Source organism: Ranitomeya variabilis, chromosome 2, assembly GCF_051348905.1.
Source record: "Ranitomeya variabilis isolate aRanVar5 chromosome 2, aRanVar5.hap1, whole genome shotgun sequence".
NCBI lineage: Eukaryota > Metazoa > Chordata > Amphibia > Anura > Dendrobatidae > Ranitomeya > Ranitomeya variabilis.
In genome coordinates, this window is record NC_135233.1 from 847,767,150 (window position 1) to 847,789,119 (window position 21,970).

The following is a 21,970-nucleotide window of genomic DNA, read 5'->3' on the forward strand; positions in this document are numbered from 1 at the left end:
CGGGTTACTAAGCGCAGGGCCGCGCTTAGTAACCCGATGTTTACCGTGGTTACCAGCGTAAAAGTAAAAAAAAACAAACAGTACATACTTACATTCCGGTGTCTGTCCCCCGGCGTTCTGCTTCTCTGCAGTGTGAGCGCCGGCCAGCCGGAAAGCGAGCACAGCGGTGACGTCACTTTCCGGCTGGCGCAGACACAGTGCAGAGAAGCAGAACGCCGGGGGACAGACACCGGAATGTAAGTATGTACTGTTTTTTTTTTTTTACTTTTACGCTGGTAACCACGGTAAACATCGGGTTACTAAGCGCGGCCCTGCGCTTAGTAACCCGATGTTTACCCTGGTTACCCGGGGACTTCGGCATCGTTGGTCGCTGGAGAGCTGACTGTGTGACAGCTCCCCAGCGACCACACAACCACTTACCAACGATCACGGCCAGGTCGTATCACTGGTCGTGATCGTAGGTAAATCGTTATGTGAGACGGTACCCTAAGCCAATAAGTAAACACAAAACACACAAACAAACACACACAAACCTACACACACATTGTCAGTAGCCTATGTAGTAGCATTAAAAGAATTAATGTACATAGGCTGTAACCAGACAGCAACTGTTAATTTTAAAGAAAAAAAAAAGGCGTGCGCTCCTACATAATTTTAATAACCAGCAGAGTGAAAGCCGATGACTGGGGTCCGATGTTTATAGCATGGGAGGTGGTAATACTCATGGAACTTACCAGGCTATTAATATCAGCTCACAACTGTACACTTAGCCTTTACTGGCTATTAAAACAGGGGACCCACCAAAAAAGTAATGTGGGGTCCCCCTATAATTAATAACCAACAAAGGCTATGCAGACATCTGCACGATGATATTAATAGCCTAGGAAGGGGCCATGGATATTGGCCCCTCCCAGACTATAAACATCAGCTCTCAGCGAGAAAAGGTGCATCTATAAGATGAGCCAAATTTGGCACTTAGCCTCGCCATTCCCACTTGCCCTGTAGCAGTGGCAAGTGAGGTTCATATCTGTGGGGTTGATGTCACCTTTGTATTGTCAGGTGACATCAAGCCCGCAATGGAGAGGCGTCTGTAAGACACCTATCCATTAGTAACTCCATAGTGATATTGTATAAAAACACACTCAGAATAAAGTCCTTTATTTGAAATAATGACACAGACTCCTTTAATAAATCTTAATTAAACCGTACTTACCAAACACCTAATCCACCGAAGCCAACGTCTCCTGCAACAAAGATAAAATAATTAACCACAAATATTCCTCACTTGCAAAGAAGATAATCCATAATGTCCCACAATGATCCTGATCACTTTGAGGGTATGTGCACACGTTGCGGATTTCTTGCAGAAATTTCCTGAAGAAAACCGGAAATTTTCTGCAAAAAATCCGCATTTTTTTTTTCGCGTTTTTTTAGCATTCTGCAAGCGTAATTAGCTTGCAGAATGCTAAAGTTTTCCAAGCGATCTGTAGCATCGCTTGGAAAACTGACTGACAGGTTGGTCACACTTGTCAAACATACTGTTTGACAAGTGTGACCAACTTTTTACTGCAGCTTATGCAGCATCTATAGTAAAAGATAGAATGTTTAAAAATAATAAAAAAAATAAAAAAAAGGTTATACTCACCCAGACATCTCATCAGCGGCGTCCGTTCCTCTTCCTATAGCTGGTCTGTGCGCACAGGACCTTCCGTGACGTCACGGTCACGTGAGCGGTCACATGACCGCTCACGACCAATCACAGGACAGTGACGTCATCGGCAAGGTCCTTCACCGCACATCAGCTACAGGAACCGAAGCGACAGCATGCAGTGGAGGCGGGAAGACATCGAGGGTGAGTATAGGACTATTTTTTATTTTAATTCTTATTTTTTGACCACTTATATGGTGCCCAGTGCGTGGAGGAGAGTCTCCTCTCCTCCACCCTGGGTACCAACCGCACATAATCTGCTTACTTCCCGCATGGTGTACACAGCCCCGTGCGTGAAGTAAGCAGATCAATGGACCCCTAGGTGTGCGGAATCCCCTGCAATTCCGCATTTTAATGAACATGTTGCTTTTTTTTCCGCGATGCGATTTTTTCGCGGAAAAAAAGGCTACATTTGCACAAAAAATGCGGAATACACTTAAAATAATGGGAGGCATATGTAAGCGTTTTTTTCGCGTTTTTATCACGTTTTTATAGCGAAAAAACGCGAAAAAAACGCGAAAAATACTTAACGTGTGCACATGGCCTGAGAGCAGTCACATCAGTGATGTGACTGCTCTCAAAGACAGCCGTAGATACTCTGACAGAAGGTATTCACTCCTGGAGTGTATCACTGAGCTGCCATGAGAGAGTTCACTGGAGTTCATCAGTTGATCAGCTCCGGTTATCTCCCTCATGACACCACTGCTGAGTGGGAAAGTTCTCATGCAACAGTGCCATAAGTGAGAGCAACAGAGCTGATGAACTCCAATGAACTCTCATGGCAGTTCAGTGATACACTGCGGGAGCGATTACCTCCTGTTAGTGTATCGCCGGCAGCTGGGTAGAGCGGTCACATCTCTCGATGTGACTGTTCTACACTTGAAATCGCTGTGGGGCAATCTGGATTACGTGGACTACGGTGGACAGAAAGTACATGGTGGTTTATTATTTTACATTATTTCCAGGAGACAAGTGCATCTGGGATTTGGTGTTAGATGAGTATAATTTTTTGTAATTTTCCTTTTTTTTTCTAACTGTGAGCACAGGCACTGGCTAATGAGACTACTCTCCCATCAGTGGCACTTGCTGCCACTGTTATCAGTGACAGCATACATAGCCTGATGGGAGCAGTAGTCTCATCGGCTCATGCCAGCTTTTTACCGCTGGTCACCACTACAGGTCAAAAAACTTTAAAACATGATAAAAAAATGAAACCTCAGAAACCTGACGCGTTACTGGTGTATGCAACACCCTTATTCATAGGACAACTATGAATAAGAGTGTTGTATACACCAGAAACGCGTCAGGTTTCTGAGGTTTCATTTTTTATCATATTTTAAAGTTTTTTCTAATAAATAGTACATTTTATTCTGTTGGACGTGCCGGTGGATTTCCCTTTCCTTTTGCTTGTGAGTAGAGTTGAGCGACTATTACTTTTTTTCAGATCGAGTCGGGTTTCGCGAAACCCGACTTTGTCAAAAGTCGGGTAGGGTGAAATCTGCCGATTATTGCGAAAAGTCGGGGGCCGACTGAAACACGAAACCCAATGCAAGTCAATGGGGAATCAAAGTCGGCAGTGAGTGGAGGACAGGAAAACACCTACAGTGCCCATTTTAATGCCAAAAACATCAATTCTTATTACTTAAGCTAGTCAATCTTAATTTACTTTATAATAATAGTTAGGCATTGAAAACTGCGGGTCATTTGGCTAAAGTTGTGGGGGTAGGGCTGGCTCAAGGTTTTCGTGGGCCCAGGAAACGCAGAATACGTCACGGCGGTGGAGCAGGGAGAGGTAAGTGTTATGATCCCAATGGCAGGGGACCTCAAAGATTACAGCAAAGTCTGCAAAACATAAATACCAGCTCATAGGGAAGTGGTAACTAGGCTGACCATATATCTGATCCTAGCGCAACCACTAACAGCAGCCGGGGAACGTGCCTACGTTGATCCTAGACGTCTCTCGCCAGCCGGAGAACTAACTACCCCTATCAGGGAAAATAAGACCTCTCTTGCCTCCGGAGAAAAGACCCCAAAGTAATACAAGCCCCCAACAAATAATAACGGTGAGGTAAGAAGAAGAGACAAACGTAAGAATGAACTAGATTTAGCAAAGATAGGCCCACTGACTAATAGCAGAATATAGTAAGAAGACTTATATGGTCAGCAAAAAACCCTTCAAAATATCCATGCTGAATATCCAAGAACCCCCAAACCGACTGACGGTGTGGGGGGAGAATATCAGCCCCCTAGAGCTTCCAGCGATAACAGGAATCACATTTTGTACAAGCTGGACAAAAAAAAAGAACAATGCAAATGTTCAAAAGTACGAAAGCAGGACTTAGCTTATCTTGCAAAGAACCAGGACCTGAAGACAGGAGCAAACAGAAGTGAACTGAATACAACGATGCTAGGCACTGGACTGAGAATCCAGGAAGTTTAAATAGCAACACCCCAGGCCTAACGAAGCAGGTGAGTACCAACCTGGTAAAAGACAATCCAAGTGCCAAATCACTAGTGACCACAAGAGGGAGCCAAGAAGTATAGTTCACAACAGTACCCCCCCTTTAAGGAGGGGTCACCGAACCCTCAGCAAGACCACCAGGGCGACCAGGATGAGCAGCGTGGAAGGCACGAACCAAATCGGCCGCATGAACATCAGAGGCGGCCACCCAGGAATTATCCTCCTGACCATAGCCCTTCCATTTGACCAAATACTGGAGCCTCCGTCTAGAGAGATGAGAATCCAAGATCTTCTCCACCACGTACTCCAACTCGCCCTCAACCAACACCGGAGCAGGAGGCTCAACAGCAGGAACCACAGGCACAACGTACCGCCGTAACAAAGACCTATGGAACACGTTGTGAATGGCAAACGACACCGGAAGATCCAAACGAAAAGAAACCGGGTTAAGAACTTCCAAAATTTTATAAGGACCAATAAAGCGAGGCTTAAACTTAGGAGAGGAAACCTTCAGAGGGACATACCGAGAAGACAACCAAACCAAATCCCCAACATGAAGTCGGGGGCCCACACCGCGGCGGCGGTTGGCAAAACGCTGAGCCTTATCCTGTGACAACTTCAAGTTGTCCACCACATGATTCCAAATCCGCTGCAACCTATCCACCACGGAATCTACCTCAGGACAGTCAGAGGACTCAACATGACCCGAGGAGAAACGAGGATGAAAACCAGAGTTGCAGAAGAATGGCGAAACCAAAGTAGCGGAACTAGCCTGATTATTAAGGGCAAACTCCGCCAATGGCAAGAAGGTCACCCAATCATCCTGGTCCGCAGAAACAAAACATCTCAAATAAGCCTCCAGTGTCTGATTAGTTCGCTCCGTTTGACCATTAGTCTGAGGATGGAAGGCAGATGAAAACGACAAATCAATGCCCATCTTAGCACAAAAAGATCGCCAGAATCTGGACACAAACTGGGATCCTCTGTCGGACACGATATTCTCCGGAATGCCGTGTAAACGAACCACATTCTGAAAAAACAAAGGAACCAGATCGGAAGAGGAAGGCAACTTAGGCAAGGGTACCAAATGGACCATCTTGGAAAAACGATCACACACCACCCAGATGACAGACATTCCTTGAGACACCGGAAGATCAGAAATGAAATCCATGGAAATGTGTGTCCAAGGCCTCTTCGGGACGGGCAAGGGCAAAAGCAACCCGCTAGCACGAGAACAACAAGGCTTAGCCCGAGCACAAGTCCCACAGGACTGCACAAATGACCGCACATCCCGTGACAAGGAAGGCCACCAAAAGGACCTAGCCACCAAATCTCGGGTACCAAAAATTCCCGGATGCCATGCCAACACCGAGGAATGAACCTCGGAAATGACTCTGCTGGTCCATTTATCAGGAACAAACAGTCTGTCGGGTGGACACGAGTCAGGTCTACCAGCCTGAAATCTCCGCAACACACGTCGCAAATCCGGAGATATGGCCGACACGATCACTCCCTCTTTAAGAATACCAGCTGGCTCCGAGACTCCAGGAGAGTCAGGCACAAAGCTCCTAGAGAGAGCATCAGCCTTAACATTCTTCGAACCAGGCAGGTATGAGACCACAAAGTCAAAACGAGAGAAAAACAATGACCAACGAGCCTGTCTAGGATTCAGGCGCTTAGCAGACTCGAGATACATCAGATTTTTGTGATCAGTCAAGACCACCACACGATGCTTAGCACCCTCGAGCCAATGACGCCACTCCTCAAATGCCCACTTCATGGCCAACAACTCCCGATTACCAACATCATAGTTCCGCTCAGCAGGCGAAAACTTTCTAGAGAAAAAGGCACATGGTCTCATCACAGAACAACCAGAGCCTCTCTGCGACAAAACAGCCCCAGCACCGATCTCAGAAGCATCCACTTCAACCTGAAAGGGAAGTGAGACATCAGGCTGGCACAAAACAGGCGCCGAAGTAAACCGGCGCTTCAGCTCCTGGAAGGCCTCCACGGCTGCAGGAGCCCAATTAGCCACATCAGAACCTTTCTTGGTCATATCCGTCAAAGGTTTAACAACGCTAGAAAAAACAGCGATAAAGCGACGGTGGAAATTAGCGAACCCCAAGAACTTCTGAAGACTCTTAACAGACGTGGGCTGAGTCCAATCATGAATAGCTCGGACCTTGACTGGGTCCATCTCCACAGCAGAAGGGGAGAAAATAAAACCCAAAAAGGAAACCCTCTGCACTCCAAAGAGACACTTTGAGCCCTTCACAAACAAAGCATTATCACGCAAAACCTGAAACACCATCCTGACCTGCTTTACATGAGAATCCCAATCATCCGAGAAAACTAGAATATCATCAAGATACACAATCAAAAATTTATCCAGATACTTCCGGAAGATATCATGCATAAAGGACTGAAACACTGAAGGGGCATTAGAGAGCCCAAAGGGCATCACCAAGTATTCAAAATGACCTTCGGGCGTATTGAATGCAGTTTTCCATTCATCTTCCTGCCTAATGCGCACAAGGTTGTACGCACCACGAAGATCTATCTTGGTGAACCACTTGGCGCCCTTAATCCGAGCAAACAAGTCTGACAATAGCGGCAACGGATACTGAAACTTAACAGTGATTTTATTCAGAAGCCGATAGTCTATACAAGGTCTCAAAGACCCGTCTTTCTTGGCCACAAAAAAGAATCCCGCACCGAGAGGGGAAGAGGATGGACGAATATGCCCCTTCTCCAAAGACTCCTTGACATAAGAACGCATCGCGGCATGCTCGGGTACAGACAAATTAAATAATCGTCCCTTAGGAAATTTACTGCCAGGAATCAAATCTATAGCGCAGTCACAGTCCCTATGCGGAGGAAGAGCACTGGACCTGGACTCACTGAATACATCCTGATAGTCACACAAATACTCAGGAACTTCTGAAGGAGTAGAAGTAGCAATAGACACCGGCGGAGAATCGCCATGAATTCCCTGACAACCCCAACTTGAGACAGACATAGCCTTCCAATCCAAAACAGGATTATGGGTCTGTAACCATGGCAGACCCAAAACGACCAAATCATTCATTTTATGCAGAACAAGAAAACGAATCACCTCCCGATGTTCAGGAGTCATGCACATGGTCACTTGTGTCCAATACTGCGGTTTATTTTCCGCCAGTGGCGTAGCATCAATTCCTCTGAGAGGAATCGGAACCTTTAAAGGCTCCAGGACAAAACCGCAGCGCTTGGCAAACGACAAGTCCATAAGACTCAGGGCAGCACCTGAATCCACAAATGCCATAACAGGGTAGGAAGACAATGAACAAATTAAAGTCACAGACAAAATAAATTTAGGCTGCAAATTAAAAATGGTGACAGGACTGACAACCTTGGTTAGGCGTTTAGAGCATGCTGATATAACATGTGTAGAATCACCACAGTAAAAACACAGCCCATTCTGACATCTATGATTTTGTCGTTCGGTTCTAGTCAGGATTCTATCGCATTGCACTGAGACAGGTGTCTGTTCAGACAACACCGCCAGAGGTTTAGCGGATTTGCGCTCCCGCAAACGCCGATCAATCTGAATAGCCAGCGCCATAGAATCATTCAGACTTGTAGGAATTGTAATACCCACCATCACATTCTTAATGGCTTCAGAAAGGCCATTTCTGAAATTTGCGGCCAGAGCACATTCATTCCATCGAGTAAGCACGGACCAATTCCGAAATTTTTGGCAGTACACCTCAGCTTCATCCTGGCCCCGAGAGATGGCCAGTAGAGCTTTTTCTGCCTGAATTTCAAGATTAGGCTCCTCATAAAGCAATCCGAGCGCCAGAAAAAACGCATCAACATCCGCCAATGCAGGATCTCCTGGCGCTAACGAGAAAGCCCAATCCTGAGGGTCGCCACGCAAAAAGGAGATAACAATTTTAACTTGCTGAGCTGAATCTCCAGACGAACGAGGTTTCAAAGATAGAAACAATTTACAATTATTCCTAAAATTCCTAAATTTAAATCGATCTCCAGAGAACAGCTCAGGAATAGGTATCTTAGGCTCTGACATAGGACTGCTAACAACAAAATCCTGAATGCCCTGCACATGAGCAGCAAGCTGATCCACACTAGTAATCAAGGTCTGAACATTCATGTCTGCAGCAAAGCTTCAAGCCACTCAGAGATAAAGGGGAGGAAGAAAAAAAAAAAAAAAACTCAGAACTTCTTTTCTTTTAATCCCACCTCCAGAGAAAAGACCCCAAAGTAATACAAGCCCCCAACAAATAATAACGGTGAGGTAAGAAGAAGAGACAAACGTAAGAATGAACTAGATTTAGCAAAGAGAGGCCCACTGACTAATAGCAGAATATAGTAAGAAGACTTATATGGTCAGCAAAAAACCCTGCAAAATATCCACGCTGAATATCCAAGAACCCCCAAACCGACTGACGGTGTGGGGGGAGAATATCAGCCCCCTAGAGCTTCCAGCGATAACAGGAATCACATTTTGTACAAGCTGGACAAAAAAAAGAACAATGCAAATGTTCAAAAGTACGAAAGCAGGACTTAGCTTATCTTGCAAAGAACCAGGACCTGAAGACAGGAGCAAACAGAAGTGAACTGAATACAACGATGCCAGGCACTGGACTGAGAATCCAGGAAGTTTAAATAGCAACACCCCAGGCCTAACGAAGCAGGTGAGTACCAACCTGGTAAAAGACAATCCAAGTGCCAAATCACTAGTGACCACAAGAGGGAGCCAAGAAGTATAGTTCACAACAGGTAAGTATTTCAACTTTGCAAGTGCTGTGATCCTGAGCAAGCAGGGGGGCCCACTTGTTGGCACTGGCACAGGGCCCCTCATAGTGCGGCGGTGTGTTTGACGGCAGGTGGCGCCTCCCACTGGCAGAGACACTTTTGCGTACCATAAGGGGCCCTGTGCCAGTGACGTCGCCAATGAGTATGCCCCCCCACCTGATGAAGGAAACCTGCACTTTCATCTGCACCTTCCTCTTTGTCCCCGTGTAAGGTGGTATATTATGCGGGAAGGGGAACCTGACTTTCAGCAGGGTCAGATTCTGGCTGTGTAGAGTGCAAGGGGTATGTAGTGGTCTGGGTCAATGTACCAGCAGACTCATCTAGCAGTGGCTGGGCAATGGGCAGGATGAGGAGGAAACACAGATATAGGCCCAAATAATAAAGTAGGCTAAATGCAGTTCAAAATTGGTAACAGGACTGAACAGGCGGCATTGCTTTGTTCAGTGGAGGAAAACTGTAATGAGTGGCAGACACAGTTAGTAGGCCCAAATAATAAAGTAGGCTAAATGCAGTTCAAATGTGGTAACAGGACTAAACAGGCGGCATTGCTTTGTTCAGTGGAGGAAAACTGTAATGAGTGGCAGACACAGTTAGTAGGCCCAAATAATAAAGTGGGCTAAATGTCTGCCAAAAAATTGTTCATAAATAAACAGGCGACATTGCTTTGCTCAGTGTCGGAAAATTGTAATGAGTAGCAGACTAAGTTAGTAGGCCCAAATAATAAAGTGGGCTAAATGTCTGCCAAAAAATTGTTCATAAATAAACAGGTGGCATAGCTAGGTACGGGGTGGGCTCCTCTGCTGAGTAGCAGACAGTGTTAGTAGGCGCTAAGTATTAACTGGTTTAAATGGAGGCCAGGGCCCCTGTATATTTTAACTATCATCTATCATTTCAACAAATTTGTATTGGCAGTGCCATTGAAGGATTTAACAGCACAGAATACACAGTGGTGGAGAAGGGAGAGGTAAGTATTGCAAGTGGTAGAGCACTGTTCGAGCTGGGGGGAACACTCTCTCGTGGGCGGCAGTACTGGCACAGGGCCCCTCATATTACGACGGTGTGTTTGACGTTGGTTGTGCACCACCACCGTCAGAGACACTTCATTGTACTATGAGGGACCCTGTGCCAGTGCTGTCGCTGAAGAGTGGGCCCACCCACCTGTCCAGGCAAACGGCACTCGCACGGGTGCTTGCGCCAGGTGGTGACCATGGCCCTGTGGGGGGAGTCAGTCCATTTACGGAGGTATAAAAATGGCCTATGGTGGACATTCAGCAGCTGCAAATGGAGGAATTGGAGAAGTCAGTAAGAGGAGGCCAAAAGGAAGACATTTTTCAGGCAAGCTACGTGTCAGCAGGGGAAGGTGGGGCAAAATAATTTAAAATCCATGATTGGTTCATTTTAATGAAGGTTAGATTATCAACATTTTGGGTAGCCAGACGTGTCCTTTTTTCGGTCAGTATTGAACCAGCAGCACTGAAGACTTTTTCTGATAGCACACTAGCAGCAGGGCAAGCGAGCTCCTGTAATGCATATTCTGCCAATTCAGGCCAGGTGTCTATTTTAGATGCCCAGTAATCAAAGGGGAATGACCTGTGAGGGAGAACATCGATAAGGGAGGAAAAGTAGTTCGTAACCATACTGGACAAATGCTGTCTCCTGCCACTTTGAATCGATGCAGCAGTACCTGTCGTGTCAGCGGTCATTGCGAAATCACTCCACAAACTGGTCATAAAACCCCTCTGTCCAATGCCACTTTGGATTTGTGCACCACTAACACCTCTGCCATGTTGCCCCCTACAGCTCGTGTGAGAACGATCACCGCCGCTGTGTGCTGGGAATGCCAGAACCAAACGGTCTACAAGAGTTGCTTGTTTGGTAGCCAATATTTGCTCAAGGTTCTCATGTGGCATGATATTTTGTAATTTTCCTTTATATCGTGGATCCAGGAGGCAGGCCAACCAGTAATCGTCATCGGTCATCATTTTGATAATGCGGGGGTCCCTTTTTAGGATAGCAAGGCATACTCAGCCATGTGGGCAAATGTTCCAGGTGTCAATTCACTGCTTGTGCTGGGTTGAGGAGCACTTTCTTGCAAATCAACATCACTTGTGTCCCGCAAAAACCCTGTACCTGACCTTGCAACACCACCAGTTTCTATTGCCCCCTGAGAAGCATCCTCCTCCCATAAATATTCATCCCCATCATCCTCCTCCTCCTCCTCTTTGTCCGCCACCTCATCCAGGAGAGTTCCCTGAGCAGACAATGCCTGACTGTCATCAAGGCTTCCCTCCTCCTCGGCTGCAGATGCCTGCTCCTTAATGTGCGTCAAACTTTGCATCAGCAGACGCATTAGTGGGATGCTCATGCTTATGATGGTGTCGTCTGCACTTACCAGCCGTGTGCATTCCTCAAAACACTGAAGGACTTGACAGAGGTCTTGTAGCTTCGACCACTGCACACCAGACAACTCCATGTCTGCCATCCAAGTGCCTGCCCGTGTATGTGTATCCTCCCACAAATTAATTACAGCATGCCTCTGTTCGCACAGCCTCTGAACCATGTGCAGTGTGGAGTTCCACCTTGTTGCAACGTCGATTATTAGGCGGTGCTGGGGAAGATTCAGCGATCACTGATGGTTCAGCATATGGCTGGAGTGTACGGGCGACCGGCGGATGTGCGAGCAAAGTCTTCGCACCTTCAGGAGCAGGGCTGGTAACTACGGACAATTTTTGAGGAAGCACTGCAGCACCAGGTTCAAGGTGTGAGCCAGGCAAGGTATGTGTTTCAGTTCTGAAAGGGCTGTGGCAGCCATAAAATTCCTTCCGTTATCACTGACTTCCTTGCCTGCCTCAAGATGTACACTGCCCAGCCATGCCTGAGTTTATTGCTGCAAGAACTCGGCCAGTACTTCTGCGGTGTGTCTGTTGTCGCCCAAACACTTCATTTGTAACACAGCCTGCTGATGCTTACCACTAGCTGTTCGATAATGGGACACCTCGTGTGCAACACTGGCAGCTGCGGATGGAGTGGTCGTGCGACTGCGCTCTGTGGACGAGCTTTTGCTTCTGGAGGAGGAAGAGGAGGAGGGGTGGAGAACGCCTAAAGCCAACTGTTTCCTAGACCGTGGGCTAGGCAGAACTGTCCCACTATGGCTGTCCCCTGTGGATTCTGCATCCACCACATTAACCCAGTGCGCCGTGATGGACACTTAATGTCCCTGGCCATGCCTACTGGTCCATGCATCTGTTGTGAGGTGCACCTTTCCACTGACTGATTGCCTCAGTGCATGGACAATGCGGTCTTTGACATGCTGATGGAGGGCTGGGATGGCTTTTCTCGCAAAGAAGTGCCGACTGGGTAGGTCATAGCGTGGTACTGCATAGGCCATCAGGTCTTTGAAAGCTTCGCTTTCAACAAACCGGTAGGGCATCATCTCTAACGAGATTAGTATAGCAATGTGGGCGTTCAAACCCTGTGTACGCGGATGAGAGGATGAGTACTTTCTTTTCCTAACGAGAGTCTCTTGTAGGGTGAGCTGGACTGGAAAGCTGCATATGGTGAAACTAGCAGTGGTGGTGGTGGACAAGGCGGATTGAGAGAGGGTTGGTGATGGTATTCTTGATGTTGGCCTACATACAGTGTTTCCTACCAATAACCTTGTGATTCCCTGACCGCTTTGGCCTTGTGACGATACCTCCACATTTGCTGCTGGTGGTGTCCTAACTGGTGGGCTTACAGTGAGGGAAGCAATGTAGCATTGCTGACTACCTTCATTCTGAGCAGGTGCACCAACGGTACGGGACGTTTGGTAGTTAGTCCAGGTTTGCAAGTGCTTGCTGGTTAAATGTCTAAGCATGCACGTTGTATTTAAATTTTGAATATTCTTCCCTCTGCTAAAGGTCTTTGAGCATTTCTTACAGATAACTTTTGACTGATCATTCGGATCTTGGTTAAAAAATTGCCACACTACACTCTTCCTACTATGGAATACCTCTTCAGGCATTGCATGCTGTGCTACTTTCACTGGATGGCCATGCTGTCCTAAAACTGTTTTTGTTTTTGACAAACGTTTTTGGCATGATAGGGGCCTGCCAGATGACAGCTGTTGCGATGTAGATGGCTGCTGCGGATCATCCTCCTCCGCTTCTGAGCTACTGGCAGCAGCACCCTCTTCCCCCAATGGCTGCCAATCTGGGTCAACAACTGGGTCATCTATCACCTCCTCTTCAATGTCATGTGCACCTTCCTCTGTGTCACCGTGTAAGGTGCTATAGCGTTCGGGACGGGGCACCATAGTCTCATCAGGGTCAGATTCTGGCTCAGTACACTGCGAGGGCAATGTAGTGATCTGAGTCAATGGAACAGCATAATAATCTAGCTGTGGCTGTGCATTAGTGCACTCCATGTCCGATTCTTCTTGTAATGGGCAGTGTACAATTTCCCTTTCTAACCCAGGCACGGTATGTGTAAAGAGCTCCATGGAGTAACCTGTAGTGTCGACTGATGCATCCTTCACTTTTGGTTTGGGTGAAAGACACAAGGAAACGTCTTGTTCCTGACCGGGAGCATCCACTGACGACTCGCTGCTTTTATATTTGGAACTTTCTGAAGAGGAGGCGAAAGAGCTACAGGCTGAGTCAGCAAGGAAAGCCAAAACGTTTTCCTGCTGCTCCGGCTTTAAAAGCTGTTTTCCTACTCCAAGATAAGGGAGCCTTCGAGGCCTTGTGTAGCCAGACGATGACGCTGGCTCAACACCTCCAGCCTTAGGTGCTATTGTGCTTTTGCCACTACCACCAGATGCACCACCACCACCACCATCAGTACCAGCTGGCAACCACCGCCCACGGGCTCTTCCACCAGACTTCCTAATTTTTTGGAAAATCTAACCAAAATAACAACCGTTATATGGTACTGTAAAACAAGGAAGAAGGTGTATATAAACTTGTTGAGAATTTAAATCTCCCTTTTTTTGGGGAGACTGAACCAAAACTCAGGTCCTGTGCATAACACAACACAATGTACGTGGCAGAAAGTGGCTGGCTGATATACGACAAACTAACAGGACTGAAGTATATCCACTTTGTGAGAATTTGAATCTCACTTTTTTTTGGGGGAGACTGAACCAAAACTCAGGCCCAGTGTATAAAACAACACAATGTAAGTGGCAGAAAGTGGCTGGCTGATATACGACAAACTAACAGGACTGAAGTATATCCACTTTGTGAGAATTTGAATCTCACTTTTTTTGGGGGGAGACTGAACCAAAACTCAGGCCCAGTGTATATAACAACACAATCTAAGTGGCAGAAAGTGGCTGTCTGACATACGACAAACTAACAGGACTGAAGTATATCCACTTTGTGAGAATTTGAATCTCACTTTTTTGGGGGGAGACTGAACCAAAACTCAGGCCCTGTGCATAAAACAACACAATGTAAGTGGCAGAAAGTGGCTGGCTGATATATGACAAACTAACAGGACTGAAGTATATCCACTTTGTGAGAATTTGAATCTCACTTTTTTTTGGAGACTGAACCAAAACTCAGGCCCATTGTATAAAACAACACAATGTAAGTGGCAGAAAGTGGCTGGAAGATATATGAAAAAATACAAGGACTGTAGTACAATTTCAATCTCCCTACAATGATCTCAGGACAGGTATGGCAGCAATAAAAAGGACTGCTGCACACAAAAGTGTGGACAAATAAACAAGATAACTGTGCAGAAAGAAGCAACAGGATTTTTGCTTTTAAAGCAGTTGGTTTGCACAGCAGCGAGCAAACAGCAATGCAGCTATCAGGGAACCTTATAAGGCAGCCTAATAAGCTACAGAGCTGATGCACAAAAATATAGCCTCCACTGTCCCTGCAAAAAAAAAGGTGGTGTTGGACAGTGGAAATCGCTACAGCACAAGCAGTTTGGGGGTTAATCTTCGCTCCCTAACTATATCCCTTCTTCTGATGAAGCTGCAGCAACCTCTCCCTATGCTATCGGCAGAAGTAAGATGGCGGTCGGCATGCACGCCCCTTTATAGCCCCTGTGATGCCGCAGAAAGCAAGCCAATCACTGTCATGCCCTTCTCTAAGATGGTGGGGACCGAGACCTATGTCATCACGCTGCCTATACTCTGCGTCCTCCTTCATTGGCTGAAAAATGGCACTGAAAGCGTCATATGAAATGCGACTTTTGCACGCAGATCGGCGACCTCATGGCCGATCCCACACTAGGATCGGGTCGGGTTTCATGAAACCCAACTTTGCCGAAAGTCGGCGATTTTTGAATTTGTCCGATCCGTTTCGCTCAACCCTACTTGTGAGTACCGGCAGTAGTGTTACCTCGGGTGACAGTCACAGCTGCGGGATCATGCTGATATTTGTCAGCATGACTCCGCAGCGCTCTGATCGACAGTCTGCCGTAGCATTACCATGGGTGAAAGTCACAGCTGCGGGGTCAGGTTGACATCTGCCAGCATGATCGCACAGTGCTCTGACCGACAGTCTTACTGTCGGTTGCGTTACCACAGATAAGAACCACCACGCCGGTGTTTCCCACGCTGTCACACAGATGAAAGCGTGGGAAGCACCATAGAAAGATGGTAAAACGCAATACAAAAACTCAGCAAATCCAAAGCAAATCCACAAACATTTTTATACCTGCGTTTTTGCTGCGGATTTGACTGACTAAATTGAAGTCAATGCGTGTTGAAACGCTGCAGATATGCAAAAAGAATTGACATGCTGCAGAAAAAAATGCACTGCAAATACGCAAGGAAATTTACTGATCATGTGCACATCACTTCTGGATTGTCATTTAATTAGCTTGCATAAGGATTCCATTGCGTTTTTGGACCATTTCCGCACGGAAATAAACAGTGCAAAAACGCATAAAAAATGCATTGTGTGCACATAGCCATACTGTGCCCACAAAGAGTAATAGTGCCCCGTCCAGGCCCCACACAGTATTAGTGATCTTATCATCCCACACAGTAAAAATGCCCACTGTTATGCCCCATGCAAATAATGCCCCCGTTTTGCAACCTATACAATATTATTGCAGTCTTAAAGGAGGGGTGATATATGGGGGTCCAACTGCTTAGACCCCCACCAGTTCTAGAACAGGGCTCCAAAAAGCACTGTCTGTATGGAGTGGTGACAAGGCATGTGCAACTCTCTGAGACTGACAGAAATAGACAAGCAATGTTCTTGACTATCTCTGGTAGTCCCATAGCTAATAGACATAGCAGAAGTTCCCTTGCTCGGCCTTCCCTCCATTCAGACTGAGCTATTCAAAGCCCAGTGATCAGGCCATTAGCAATCAATACATCTCCTCTCCTATCCTTATGGTATAACTTATTAATGTGGTATAACCCCTTTAATAGTAATAATGACCTCTTTCTGCACTAACACAGTAATAATGGCCCCTTTTGTTTCCTCCATTCGGTAAGAAGCCCAACTTGGTGTTCTCAACAAAGTTACAATCTCACGTTTGTGAGAAATTGGAGTACACACTAATTAATTCAAAACACTACCATAATTATAACTCCCATTTGTGACCTCATGCACGATTTAAAACATGCATATTTTTGTTCTCTTAATAGCTAACCGTTTTCCTAGACAATAACAAAGCTTATTCTTACCTCTCCTTTATCATATGATGAGCATAGCAGCTTCTTCTGCCCTATGAAGTTTGCAGCAAGACAAGCGATGAGATGCAGTGATGTCAATTTGGCCACTGCATAAGCTCTGGGAATCTGGGCCAAAGGCTAAGGAATAAGAGAAGGCCTCTTTCAATAGAAGAGAATTCAGAGTCCAATTGGCACGTGACTATAAATATGCACATGGCATACATGTGGTCAAATGATTGCCCACCTGCAAGGAAAATACAGGATGATCATAACAGTGTGTGCATTGCACAATTATTATTATTATTATTATTTATTATTATAGCTCCATTTATTCCATGGCGCTTTACATGTGAGGAGAGGTATACATAATAAAAACAAGTACAATAATCTTAAACAATACAGGTCACAACTGGTACAGGAGGAGAGAGGACCCTGCCCGCGAGGGCTCACAATCTACAAGGGATCGGTGAGGATACAGTAGGCAAGGGTCGAGCTGGTCGTGCAGCGGTTTGTTCGATCGGTGGTTACTGCAGGTTGTAGGCTTGTCGGAAGAGGTAGGTCTTCAGGTTCTTTTTGAAGGTTTCGATGGTAGGCGAAAGTCTGATATGTTGTGGTAGAGAGTTCCAGAGTAGGGGTGATGCGTGAGAGAAATCTTGTATACCATTGTGGGAAGAGGACATAAGAGGGGAGTAGAGAAGGAGATCTTGTGACCATCGGAGGTTGCATGCAGGAAAGTACTGGGAGATGAGGTCACAGATGTATGGAGGAGACAGGTTGTGGATGGCTTTGTATGTCATGGTTAGGGTTTTGTACTGGAGTCTCTGGGTAATGGGGAGCCAGTGAAGGGATTGACAGAGGGGAGAGGCTGGGGAATAGTGGGGGGACAGGTGGATTAGTCGGGCAGCCGAGTTTAGAATAGACTGGAGGGGTGTGAGAGTGTTAGAGGGGAGGCCACAGAGCACTAGGTTACAATAGTCGAGGCGGGAGATGATGAGGGCATGGACTAGGGCTTTTGCAGATTCTTGGTTTAGGAATGTACTGATCCGTGAAATATTTTTGAGTTGAAGGCGGCAGGAAGTGGAAAGGGCTTTGATATGCGGTTTGAAGGAGAGGTCAGTATCAAGGATTACCCCGAGGCAGCGAGCTTGTGGGACTGGGGAGAGTGGGCAGCCGTTTACTGTAATGGATAGGTTTGTTGGGGGGGTCGCGTGAGATGGGGGAAAGACGATGAATTCTGTTCTGTCCATGTTAAGTTTTAGAAATCTAGCGGAGAAGAAGGATGAAATAGCGGACAGACATTGAGGGATTCTGGTTAGTAGGGTGGTGATATCTGGTCCAGAGATGTAGATCTGTGTGTCATCAGCATAGAGATGATACTGAAAACCGTGAGATTCTATGAGCTGTCCCAGGCCAAAGGTGTAAATGGAGAAGAGCAGGGGCCCTAGGACTGAACCTTGTGGGACTCCGACAGATAGGGGGCGAGGTGAGGAGGTGGTGTGTAAGTGGGAGATGCTGAATGTCCTGTCTGTTAGGTATGACAAGATCCAGGATAGGGCCAAGTCTGTGATGCTAATGGATGAGAGTCTGTAGTAACAGGGAATGGTCCACTGTGTCAAAGGCAGAGGAAAAGTCCAGGAGGAGGAGGACAGAGTAGTGTCGCTTGCTCTTGGCGGTTAATAGGTCATTGGTGACCTTAGTTAGGGCAGTTTCAGTGGAGTGGTGTGACCGGAAGCCAGATTGTAAGCGGTCGAAGAGGGAGCAGGAAGAGAGATGGGAGGACAGTTCAAGATGGACGTGTTGTTCCAGTAGTTTTGAGGCATAGGGGAGAAGTGATATAGGGCTATAGCTAGATACAGAGGATGGGTCAAGAGAGGGCTTTTTGAGGATAGGTGTGATTAAGGCATGTTTAAAGCTTGAGGGGAAAACACCAGTTGTTAGTGATAGGTTGAAGAGATGGGTTAGGGTTAGGATGAAGACTGTGGTGAGGATTGGGATGAAGTGGGATGGGATCGGGTCAAGTGCACATGTGGTGAGATGGGATCTTGAAAGTAGAGTGGAGAGTCGATCTTCTGTAATGGTAGAGAAGTTGGTTTTGGAGGTGGAGGGCTGGGCAGTTGGGAGGAAGGGCTCTGGGGGTTATCGACTAAAACTGTCTCTGATGTTATCAATCTTCTGCTTGAAAATGAGACAAAGTCTTCAGCTGCACTAAGTGGGGAGGGAGGAGGTGCTGGGGGACGGAGGAGAGAATTGAAGGTGTTGAATAACTGTTTAGGGTTGTGAGACAGGGAGGATATGAGAGATGAGAAGTAGGTTTGTTTCGCTGTAGCGAGTGTGGTCTTGAAAGTAGTTAGGGACTGTTTGAATGCAATGAAGTGCTCATTGGATTGGGATCTTTTCCATCTCCGCTCAGCAGCCCTGGAAGCTCGCCTCAGTTCTTTGGTGAGGCTGGTGTGCCAGGGCTGTCTGTTGATTTTGCAAGCTTTGGTATGTGTGAGAGGGGCAAGAGATTCCAAAGCTACAGCTATTGTGGTGTTATATAGAGCAGCAGCATCATCCACATTGTGTAGGGAACTTATGTCTGTGAGAGGGTGGAGGGATTCAGAGAGTGAGTGTAGATCAAGGTGTTTAAGATTTCTGAGAGGGTGTGCAAGTTTGTGGGGTGGGGATTGTAGACAAGGAGTGGAAAGGGAAGAGAACAAAAGTAGTTTGTGGTCAGAAAGAGGAAGAGGTGTGTTAGAGAGGTTAGATAGGGAGCAGAGGCAGGTGAAGATGAGGCCCAGTGTGTGACCATCTTTGTGAGTGGCTGCAGAAGACCAATGAGTGAGGCCAAAGGAGGAAATGAGAGATAGAAGTTTAGTGGCAGCTGAGAGGGAAGTGTCAATGAGGATGTTGAAGTCGCCCATGATGATAGTGGGGATGTCTGCAGAAAGGAAATGAAGTAGCCAGGTGGTAAAGTGGTCAAAGAAGATGGTAGCTGGCCCTGGGGGGGCAGTTAATGACAGCCAGTTGGAGGTCGGAGGGGAAGTAGATGCGCACAGAGTGCACCTCAAAGGAAGGGAGGGTAACAGAGGGTGGCAGTGGGATTGGGATGAAGGAGCAGTTATCTGATAGGAGAAAACCAACTCCTCTGCCATGCTTGCTGCTGGCGTGGGGTGTGTGAGAAAGGTGGAGGCCACCATATGAAAGTGCAGCAGGAGAGGCTGTGTCAAAGGGGGTGAGCCAGGTTTCGGTGATGGCGAGGAAGGAAAGTTTGGTAGTAACAAAAAGATTGTGGATGTAGGAAAGCTTGTTGCGGACAGAGCGAGCGTTCCACAGAGCTCCTGTTAGTGGGACTGGGGAAGCGGGGGCTGCGCAAATGGGTATAAGGTTAGAGAGGTTACAGAAATTTGTGATGGAGCTTGGATGGGAGTTAAAACTGACTGTGGAGATGTGGTGAGGAGGACCAGGATTTGGAGAGATATCACCAGCAGTGAGAACGAGCAGAGAAAGTGTTAGCAGGTGGGAGCAGGAGAGGGCATGAGGTGGCTGTCTGTGCTTGGAGATAGAGGATTGTATGTTGGGGAACAGTTCTGAGGAGGAGGTGAGATGGATGGGGAGGATTGAAGAAGAGATGAACAGTTCCTTACTACGAGTAGGGAGTAGGGGAGTTAGCAGAAAGTGAAGGATTATAGGGGTGAAAGTGAAAACAAACAGAAGCATTGTTTACAGTGACTGTGTCCAGTTACCTTCAATTCCCTTCTGGTTCAATTCTGGTTTTAATTCTACATTAATCTTCACACTTCTAAGACTCACTTATAGGATCCACACTGCAGACTTGAGCTATGCAATATATGTGCAACAAAGTGCATTCAGGTGTGAAGCAGAGAGGAATGGTCTCTGTTCATCTTGGTCAGAGAATTAAGAGTGGACCAGATGCATATAATCAAGCCAAAGTAAACAACATCATAAATAACACTGGGGTAAGCTGGGGTTAGTTGAAAGACATAGGATGTGAATGCTAGGAGCAGAGGAAAGTCTGTGTGGAAAGTTGGATGATGTACTATATGCACTTCATAGACAGACAAGGCAGGAGAGCTGGGTGGATGAACATACTATGTGAGAGCTAGGAGCAGAGGTAAGAGTCTGTGTGGAAAGTTGGATGATGTACTATATGCACTTCATAAAAAAGGCAGGAGAGCTGATCATGATTTGTCAGTCTCATAAAGTGACTGCAGACCAGACAACCATTCTAAAGCAAGGTGAGGGGGACATGAACATACACTTAGACCTCATGACTTCACAGGGCCCCAGAGCAAACATTAGAAATGCCTTCCCAAGGAGAAAAAGGTTTTTTGGTCTACAATTTTCACATTGTTCTAGTAATGCCAGGTATAGTAATCCACAATTTTCTATATAATTTTTCTTTTTCTTCCTCTGTATAGAAGATGTGTCAGGCTCACAATTCAGAATGCCAGGTTATCAGTCTGTAGACATTTGTACATACACCACACTCACATATACACACACACCACAGACCTCGCACACACAAACACACTCACACAATCACTTCTCTCTGCTGTCCTCCTGACAATGATTGTGGACATATGTTGCTGCACACCGAGGTAATTTTCCAAGGCAGCAGGTACTGTGCGCACACCACATTTTAATTAATCAGGCTTGATAACATCTGGGCGTGGACAGCCACACCTGTCTTGAAGCAGGGTAACTCCATACTCAATGTCATGAGTCCACAAGTGAAAAATCAGCAGTCTCCTCCACCACGCTCTGTGTCCTGACAGCTAAGATACCATAGACTGCAGCAGCAAAAACACAGTTTGCAAGGTCGCCACTCGTGTATAAGGAGAGCTGGTGACAGCTTTGTTAAGGAATCACTGCAAGTTTTATTACAGAAGGACTAGCAACACACTGTAGTTACTAGTACTTTTTTTATTAGTAAAAGGAACCTCGGCAAAAAGGATTATTTGCAGCAGCATAATGATAGATGCTGCTAGAGTGCTTCTACTCCCAATCCACAGACACAGTAGGATAGCAGGTGTGTAGTGTGACAGGGTCCCTTTTGTGGATAGATGCCCTGGGCATTAATTTTTTTTACATTAATGTACACTCTGCACCCCATCTTGACTGAAATAAAAAACAAAAATGTAGAATCTTTTGCAAATTTAATAGAAAAGAAAAACTGAAATATCACATGGTCTTAAGTATTCAGACTCTTAGCTCACTCATATTTAGGTCACATGCTGTCCATTTCCTTGTGATCCTCCTTGAGATGGTTCAACTCCTTCATTGGAGGTCAGCTGTGTTTAATTAAACTGATAGGACTTGATTTGGAAAGGCCCACACCTGTCTATATAAGACCTCA

General features: G+C 46.3%; 1 protein-coding gene across 2 annotated transcripts in view; it reads left to right on the plus strand.

The window, feature by feature from the left end:
- The window catches only part of LOC143808009 (intestinal-type alkaline phosphatase-like), a 129,274-nt gene that overhangs the window by 102,203 nt on the left and 5,101 nt on the right, over window positions 1–21,970 (plus strand). The window lies entirely within an intron of this gene.